The sequence below is a fragment of the Nuphar pumila genome, chromosome 5 (genome assembly GCF_984573655.1).
Source record: "Nuphar pumila chromosome 5, dmNupPumi1.hap1.1, whole genome shotgun sequence".
Classification (NCBI taxonomy): Eukaryota; Viridiplantae; Streptophyta; class Magnoliopsida; order Nymphaeales; family Nymphaeaceae; genus Nuphar; species Nuphar pumila.
The window spans coordinates 112,826,612-112,835,959 of NC_143253.1; positions in this window are offsets into that span (position 1 = coordinate 112,826,612).

The following is a 9,348-nucleotide window of genomic DNA, read 5'->3' on the forward strand; positions in this document are numbered from 1 at the left end:
TTGAATTTGAATTTTGATGTATACATGATAGGGATGTTTGTGGGTAGCATCACTACAAACTCTCACAAGACCTTACTTGTCCACTGGGGTAACCAAGAAGTTTAAAAGGCTTGTTGCATATGCTAAATGCAACCGTGATTCCTACAAAAGTGAGTTAGGTTTTGATTTGCATGTTCTGTTTTTGTTTTTGTTAAGGTTCAGTTTGCTCGAGAACTACCAAACGATAATCATGGAAGAAATTGATTATGCATAATTTTATGCACACATATACATTTTATATGCATGATTACAGTTGAAAAAAAGATTAATTACCCATATTTATCGACTTTTGGCATGGCATTGATTAGTTTTCAAAAAAAGGAAAAATCACACAAAATGAATCTCACCTGAGTGGTTTTTTTGAAAATTTGATTTATTGCAACAACCTTTCTTTTGAAAAATACTTTTTAGAAAAGGTAGTTTTGTGAATTTAGTAAATATAGGTAAAGTTCTTTAAAAAATATTTTTTTAACCTAATTGTTATTATAAATAGTATTAACCAAAGAGAGGGGGGCGTCTTCTCTTAAAAAACATGCCAGCCCCTCTCTCTTCTCTTTCTCTCTCCTCTCTCTACCGCTGGTCCTCCCCTTTTCTCTTCTCTTCTCCTTCCTCTATTTCGTCGTTGCTTCCTCCCCATCTCTCGTCGGCATCCTTTCCCATTCATTGGAGCACGTGTGTTACCTCGGGGAACGACCACTTCTCTTCTCAACCCCTCCATCGAAAGTGACTCACAGGTACGCTTCTCCCTCGGTTCTTTACTTTTACGCATTTAGTTTAGATTTTTATTTATTTCATCAAATGTATAAAATCGTGTTTTAGCATTGCATATAGCATAATTTATTTTTTGCAGTTTCATTGCATGTAGAGTAGTGTAAAATTTATTTCAGCATCATATAGTTAGTTTTTATTTTGTAGTTCATTTTGTTTTGTTTTTTTCAGTGCACGTTGTTGCAGTGCGATTTTTGCTGATCCTATACCAAATATGTCATTGTTGACAGATCTGGTCAGGTTCATATTGTCAGACGCTATTCTGGCCTGATCCAGTTTCGATCAGGTCAGAACAGACCCAGCACAAACCAATCTGTTGTGAACTGGTGCAGGCTGATCTGCGTGGGTTTAGTATTGATTGATGTTGTGATATGATCCGTCGTCGCAGTCGACCAGATCAGATCACATCAATTTTTTTTGCTCAATGTGAACAGCAGGTCACACATATTTGTTGGCCTATTCATGATGACGTGCATGATCAAGATCTGAAATCCTTAAGCGATCAGACCAATGTGTGTTGCAAATCTCTCATACCAGCGTGATCCACAGATATTGGTCTGCCCGCAATCAATGCTGGCGTGACCAGATTGGTTTTTAAATTTATTTTTCATTCTATTGGTCATCTGTCATGCAGATCACACTTTTATCTGTCCAGGCTTTTGATCTACGTGTGTTGACCTATTCGATCATCGACCTAGCGTGGTGAGAGTTGCAAGCGAAGAGAAAATTCTATTTTCTTGATCATTGTACTGGCATACTAGCGTGAGCATCTAGCACGTTGTTGGACCAAATCACGAGTTCCAGCATGATCACGTCTTTTAGTTGATCTTGCACTCTGGTGTTATCAAGTTTGCATGATTTTTTCTGCATCCTCTGTGTTAATTCATATTCTTCAGTCTTTTTAGGTTAGCATTAGTATAATTAAAGATATGTATGAAGGAGTAGTAACCAATGTCCGCACTTGTGAAGGGGTGACAACCAATTTTCCGATAACTGTTGGGTTACATCAAGGATCTGCTTTAAGCCCTTTCCTATTTGCGATAGTGATGGATGAGCTTACGAGATCAATTCAAGAAAATGTACCGTGGTATATGTTGTTTGTTGATGATATTGTTTTGATTGATGAGTCTAGAGTTGGGGTTAATGCTAAGTTAGAATTATGGAGACAGACATTGGAAGCTAGAGGTTTTAAGTTGAGTAAGAGTAAGACTGAATATATGGAATGTCGGTTTAGTAAGCAACGAAGTAGTGATGGGAGTGTAGTGAAGCTTGGTGAGCAAGAAATACCGGTGAATGATTATTTCAAATATTTGGGATCCATCATTCAAAAGTATGGAGAAATTGATGGAGATGTAAATCATAGGATAAAGGTTGGGTGGATGAAATGGAAAAGTGCAACTGGAGTGCTGTGCGATCGTAGAATGCCATTGCGGTTGAAAGGAAAGTTTTATAGGATGACTATTAGACCCGCTTTACTATATGGTACAGAATGTTGGGCTGCCAAGAGACATCATATTCAAAAAATGAGTGTAGCTGAGATGCGGATGCTTAGATGGATGTGTGGAAATACAATAAAAGATAAGATTCGGAACAAGGAGATACGTAAGAAGGTAGGTGTTGCACCCATTGAAAATAAGATGCGAGAGAATCGTTTACGGTGGTTTGGACATATTCGGCGAAGGCCTAATGATGCTCCAGTTAGAAGGTTGGAGAAATGGGAAAATATATTAGTTAAAAGAGGTCGAGGTAGGCCTAGGAAGACTTGGATGGAGATGATAGGAAAGGATATGAATGCTTTGAACCTCACCGAGGACATGGCATTGGATAGAAATGATTGGAGGAAAAGGATTCATGTGGAAGACCCAAAATGAATTTCTTTTTTGGTTCATATCGTTGACCCCAATTGTTTTGGGATGAAGGCGTAGTAGTTGTTGTTGTTGTTTTAGGTTAGCATTGCATTGCATGATAGGTTAGCTTCAAATTGTGTTAGATAGTAACAGAGTTAAATTCTTTTTACAGTCTTCTAGATTTGATAATTTTTATTTTTATAAACTAACATTCGTTACATTGGGAAGCCCAATTGTATGTGCATTTTTGTTTTGCGTGCTTAGTGTGTCCTGCAGGTGGATTTATTTATGCGAAGGAAGTGCCATTGCTAGGATCGTGCTCATGTGAAACAAAAGAAAGTGAGTCTGTGAAAGTGAACAGAGCTCTGTAATTTTCGCTTTTCTTTATTTTATTTTATTTTTAGGATCGCAGGCCATTTAATTTAATCGAGTTGTAATAATTTTTTTTTACTTTCTGCTCGACAATTGTAATAGGGTAGAATTTTACTTATTTTTTTATTAAGGCAATAACGTTTGTCATTGTGTAGAGTACAAAAGCTTTTAAACCTATTCCCTGTGTTCGACCCATATTTCACCGCTAGTGTGAACCAGAATTTTAAGATTTGATGCATGGTTTACATAAGCAATTTTTATTGAAAAACACCTTTTAAAAATACTTTCACGAAGAGTTACATCATAACGCATCATATCAGATGGCTTCAGCCGAGCCCGAGGAACTCAATAAGCAATTACAGGAGTTGATGAACTGAGGGTTCTTTCGACCCAGCGTGTTGCCTTGGGGAGCACCAGTGTTGTTCGTAGATGGATCATTGAGATTGTGTATAAACTATTGGATGCTCAATCAGACCACAATCAAGAATAAGTACCCACTACCTCGTATCGAAGATCTGTTCGATTAACTATAAATAGCTAAAGTTTTTTCAAAGATCGACCTTAGATCTGGGTATGATCAACTCAGAATTAAGGGCAATAACATATCAAAGATGACCTTTTGAACCAGATACAGGCACTATGAGTTTATTATCATGCCTTTCGGACTCACTAATGCGCCCACAACTTTCATGGATCTAATGAATAGGGTGTTCAAGCTATATTTGGACACCTTTGTGATTGTGTTTATCGACGATATCCTGGTGTACTCCGAAAGTCTGGAACAATATCGTGAACACTTGAGCATTGTTCTGGAGACCTTGGGGAAGCAACATTTGTTTGCCAAGTTCTCCAAGTGCTAGTTTTGGCTCAAGGATGTTATGTTCTTGGGGCATGTTATTTCTAAAGATGGGGTGTTCGTGGATCCTTCCAAAGTAGACGTCGTACTGAGTTAGGAGCAACCGAAGAATGTACGAGATATCTAGTGTTTTCTTGGACTAGCTGGATACTATTTAAGATTTATCCAAGGTTTTTCTAGGATCGCTCTATCAATGACTAAACTCTTAAAGAAAAGAGTTAAGTTTGAATGGAATAACATGTGCGATTATAGCTTTCAGATGCTGAAAAAAAGACTCACAACCGCTCCTATTATAGCCTTACCCTCTGGTCAAGGTGGGTTTTTTATTTATACCGATGTCTCATGGACGAGCTTAGGTTGTGTACTAATGCAAAACGGGAAAGTGATCGCTTATGCCTTGCTACAACTTAAGATTCATGAGAAAAATTATCTAACTCATGATTTAGAGTTAGCAGCAGTAGTGTTTGCATTGAAGATTTGACGATACTATTTATATGGAGAATAGTTTGAAGCATTTACCGATCAAAAGAGTCTCAAATACTTGTTCTCTCAAAAGGAGTTAAATATGAGACAACAGCGGTGGTTGGAGTTCCTCAAAGACTATGACTTCACCCTCTCCTATTATTTGGGAAAAGCAAATGTTGTGGCCGACGCCCTCAGCCTCTAGACTTCAAGCGCATTGTCCAGCCTTTTGTGCTTTGCATGGAAGCTAGTGAAAGACTTCATCGCATGGAGGTCGTTTGCAAGCAAGGAAGGTTCTATCAAGTTATCAAATCTTATTGTTTGACCCGAGATACTCACCAAGATTATTGCTGGACAAAAAAATGATACACTTTATGAGAAGTTGAAAGCTTGAACCCAGCAGGAGGATACCTCTTTCTGTCTTAAAGAGGAAGAGAGTATATGGCTGAAAGATCGTTTATGGGTTCCAAATGACCCTAAGTTGAGAGACAAAATTCTGGAAGAATCTCACAAATCCAAGTATATCATTCATCCGGGAGGCACGAAGATGTTCAAAGATCTTCAACGACGATATTGGTGGAATGGTATGAAGCGAGATGTGACATCATATGTCTCAAAATGTTTGACATGTCAACAGATCATGATTATTCATCAAAGGCTTGGCGAAGTGATATAGCAAATGGAGATTCTGCAATGGAAGTGAGAAGATATTTCTATGAATTTTATTGTGGGTCTGCCAAGAACTCGGAAGCAACACGATGCGATTTTGGTGATCGTTAATAGACTCATCAAATTTGCTTATTTTCTACCTATTCACATCAACCAATCATTGGATAGTCTGGCAGACCTATATGTCAGATAAATTATGAGATTGCATGGAGTTTGGTCTCGATTACCTCTGATCGTGAACTACGTTTTCACTTGGCGATTCTGGGGACAGTTACAACTAGCCTTGGGTACGAAGTTAAAATTCAGTATGACTTTTCATCCCCAAACCGATGGGCAATCAGAACGAACAATTTAGACTCTAGAAGACATGCTTCGAGCATGCATGATGGACTAGAAGGGGGATTGGGATTCTCATACAATTCTTGTGGAATTCTCCTACAATAACAACTACCACACTAGCATCGGGATGGTTACATACGAAACATTGTATAGGAGACCTTGTCAATCGTTGATCTATTGAGACGAGGTTGGCGAGCGAACGATGGATTCACCAATTGTACTATAACATTATACTCAACTAGTCTTGATGATTCGAGAAAGACTGCAGACTACCCATAGTCGGCAAAAGGGTTACGCTGTTCAGCGAGGTAGAGAACTCACTTTTTCGATCGGGGATAGGTATTTTTATCAAGCTATCCCTGACCAAAAGTATTTTTCGATTCGGGAAAAAGGAGAAACTAAGTCCCTGATATGTCGGACCATTCGAAATCTTGGATCAGATCGGTGAAACAACTTATCGTGTGCCACTGTCGCCTCAGTATGCGTAAATCAACAACGTTTTTCACGAATTTGTGTTAAGGAAGTACGTTCACGACCCGTGGTGGCACATCATTCAATATGATGATGTGGACATTCGAGAAAACTTAAAATCCGGGTCCGGACCTGGTGACAAATGCACATGGTATTGACTTGGGCTCAAACTTGTTGTTTGTGTAATCTTCAAGATAGGGGAAACATCGACAATCAAAAAACCTAAATGAAGTATAATCTGGTTTTCTTTGAAATAGGATTTCAAGAGGAGTTTTCATGTTCGGGTTTGGTGATGGGAGTCTGTTAATTAGCCACGTGGCTGTCAAGAATGCCTCAACCCAAAGCCAGAAGCATGACGCATCAAGGTCAAACCGAGTTCAGTTATAGATCTGTGGTGCCTTTCAGCACACCCGTTTTGCTCGAGTGTTTTCAGACAAGCCTTGTAATGCTCAATGCCATGATTTTGAGATATTCAATCATATCCTTGCTACAAAATTTGTCTCATCTATTTGAAAAACTTTGATAATTTTTCCAAATTGCGTTTGCACCCATTTTTTTGAAATTCAATAAATTTGTTGGACAATTCTCATTCTTCTCTCAAGGGATATAGCCAAGTGTATCATGAGCATTCATCCAAAAACACTGCATAATATCTAATTTTTTTTATTATAGTTAATTGGTACATGCCCCCATAAATCACAATGGATTTTTTCAAGCACTTCCTTGCAATGTTCATAAATTGGCAAAAAAGGCAAACAACTCATCTTTTCTAATTGACAACTTGGACATATAGAAGTCTCGATAACATGAGAATTTTATTAAAATCTGATTATTCTTCTCCAGATACCTTACCACATGAGCATGTGTGACCGAGACATTGATGCCAGACATCCCTACCAGCAAACCGAAAACTAATTGAAAACAATACTTCATGCACTCCTGAGCTTTTATTGACGTTGGATTTGAGACCATTGAGATCTCCATGCAATCCTTCTTGTCCTTTTATCACAAAACCGTCACATGAGAATTCAAACATGACATATATATCAATGGTTAATTAGCTTACCGAAATGAGATTCTTTTTAATTTCGGGAACCACAAGCACATTGTCAAGTTTTAGAATCTGATTTTCAACATCTTGGTTGTTCCAACGTGAGTATTTTCAAGCTTTCTGCCAAGTGGGAAGTGACATGAAACGTTGCTCCAGTGCCCGGAAACCAGGTTTGATCTTGACTGTCGGACCACTTCACAGCAGCCAGTGTCTACGGAAGGTCATCAACTTGGTATGCCTGATTTATGAACCAAAAAAGAAAATCATTATGGGTCTTCCACATGAATCCTTCTCCTCCAATCATTTCTATCCAATGCCATGTCCTTGGTGAGGTTCAAAGCATTCATATCCTTTCCTATCACCTCCATCCATGTCTTCCTAGGCTTACCCCGACCTCTTTTAACTAATATATTTTCCTATTTCTCCATCCTTCTAACTGGAGCATCATTAGGCTTTCGCCGAATATGTCCAAACTACCGTAAACGATTCTCTCTCATCTTATTTTCAATGGGTGCAACGCCTACCTTCTTACGTATCTCCTCATTCTGAATCTTATCTTTTATTGTATTTTCACACATCCATCTCAGCATACGCATCTCAGCTACACTCATTTTTTTAATATGATGTCTCTTGGCAGCCCAACATTCCGTACCATATAGTAAAGCAGGCCTAATAGTCGTTCTATAAAACTTTTCCTTTAACCGCAATGACATTTTACGATCGCACAACACTCCAGTTGCACTTTTCCATTTCATCCACCCAACCTTTATCATATGACATTGCACACCCTTCTCCTTATTCCACCTCCATTGATTCTGAGAATTTCCAGCAACATTGGATTGGGTGGATCCCTAAATTCTAAACTTAGGAGATTCTTTGTTTTGTTTCTAATTTTGTCTACTTGTTGATTGAGTCAATTGAATGAACCCACGTCCCTTGGAGAAACTGTTGCCTCTATACCTTTGATTGTTAGACCTTTAACTAGTGGTGGCAGACGGGCCTGAACAGGCATGGCCCAGCACGCAGCCCGCTGGTTCAGGCCCATTAACGGGCTGGTTCATGAACCAGACCAGTTGAGATGGGCCGGTTCATTGAATCGGACCGTTTGTGAGAAGGCCAAACTGCACCAGCCCAGTGGAACCGGCACGGTTGGGCCGGTTCACGAGTTGAACCTGCTGAACCGGCAGAATTGAAAAAAATAAAAATGGATACCATGATTTTACGTAGAAAACCTCAAAGGGAAAAACCACGAGACCAAAGTCCAAAATTTCACTATGAAAAAAAATTACAAGTAGATTACAAATTAAAATATTTAGAATGAAAGAAAATCTAAAACTATAAATATTACAACTAAAAATAAAATTTAGACTACTTGTCCTCTTCAGATGGATACGGTTCACTGGACGGGTTGTTAGACGGGTTTACGGGTTGGTCTGCATGGGTTAAACGGGTTTGAGTCATAACGGGTTTTTGGGCCAAGGGGTGAAACCGAAACAACCCACTACATGGTTCACGGGTTGGGCCCAGACCGTAACTGTAGCTAGAGAATTGACTCTAACCTCTTTAGTTAGATATTTTCCTCATCCTTACTCCCGCACAACTCTCTCTCTCTCTCTCTCTCTCTCTCTCTTCAGGTCGCCCTTATTCCCTGTCTCTTCCTAGCTTTTTCCTACACTAGCCGACCCCTTCCACCTTCCCTCTCTTTTGCTGCAACTTTTTTGAGGTTCACAACACTATTCTACTTAAACAAGCTTAGGTTGCAAATTTTACATGGAAATCATGTGAAATATGACGTCGTTTCTTCCTTTTTGGAACTTTAAAGGTGGTGAACTTGGTCAAGTTCCAATTGATGCCAAACATGTGCCTTGGGGTGTTGCTCGCCAGTACAGTGACATCCCTTAAAGCGTTAGGGTGGGCAATCCCATCAAGCCCCTTACCTAGATTCACCCCCAGTATATATATGTGTATGTATATGTATAGATTTATTATGTACTATACATACTATAGAATCCATATAAAACAAGTTTGAAAGTTAACTTTGAATACCACATGGACTATCTATGCCATTTTAAATGCAGGCATCTTCTGTAGCCATGTTCTTAGGTGGGGTTCTTCAAGCGTAGTGTTATGTCACACCAACCATACAAACATGGGTCAAGTTGGATCCACAAGCACAGCCGGGCCTGAGTCTGATGGGCCGCCAATGGCAAGGTTGACAACGTATCCAGCCTCATTAGTGAGGCCCACAAGGCCAGACCGGGCCTATCTTTCCAGATTCATAATTGGTAGATTAATAGGTTGGGCCTCATGTTTGCAGCTAACTAAAGAAGGAGAGAGAGAGAGAGATTGTCATGGTGGACCTAGTGTGCCAGATTCCTGGCAGTCTCTTTTTACCTCGTGTCCATTAAGGTGAAGGCATGAGTGGTTACTGCATAATATGCATACGACATAGCAAACACCTTTTATGTACTAGC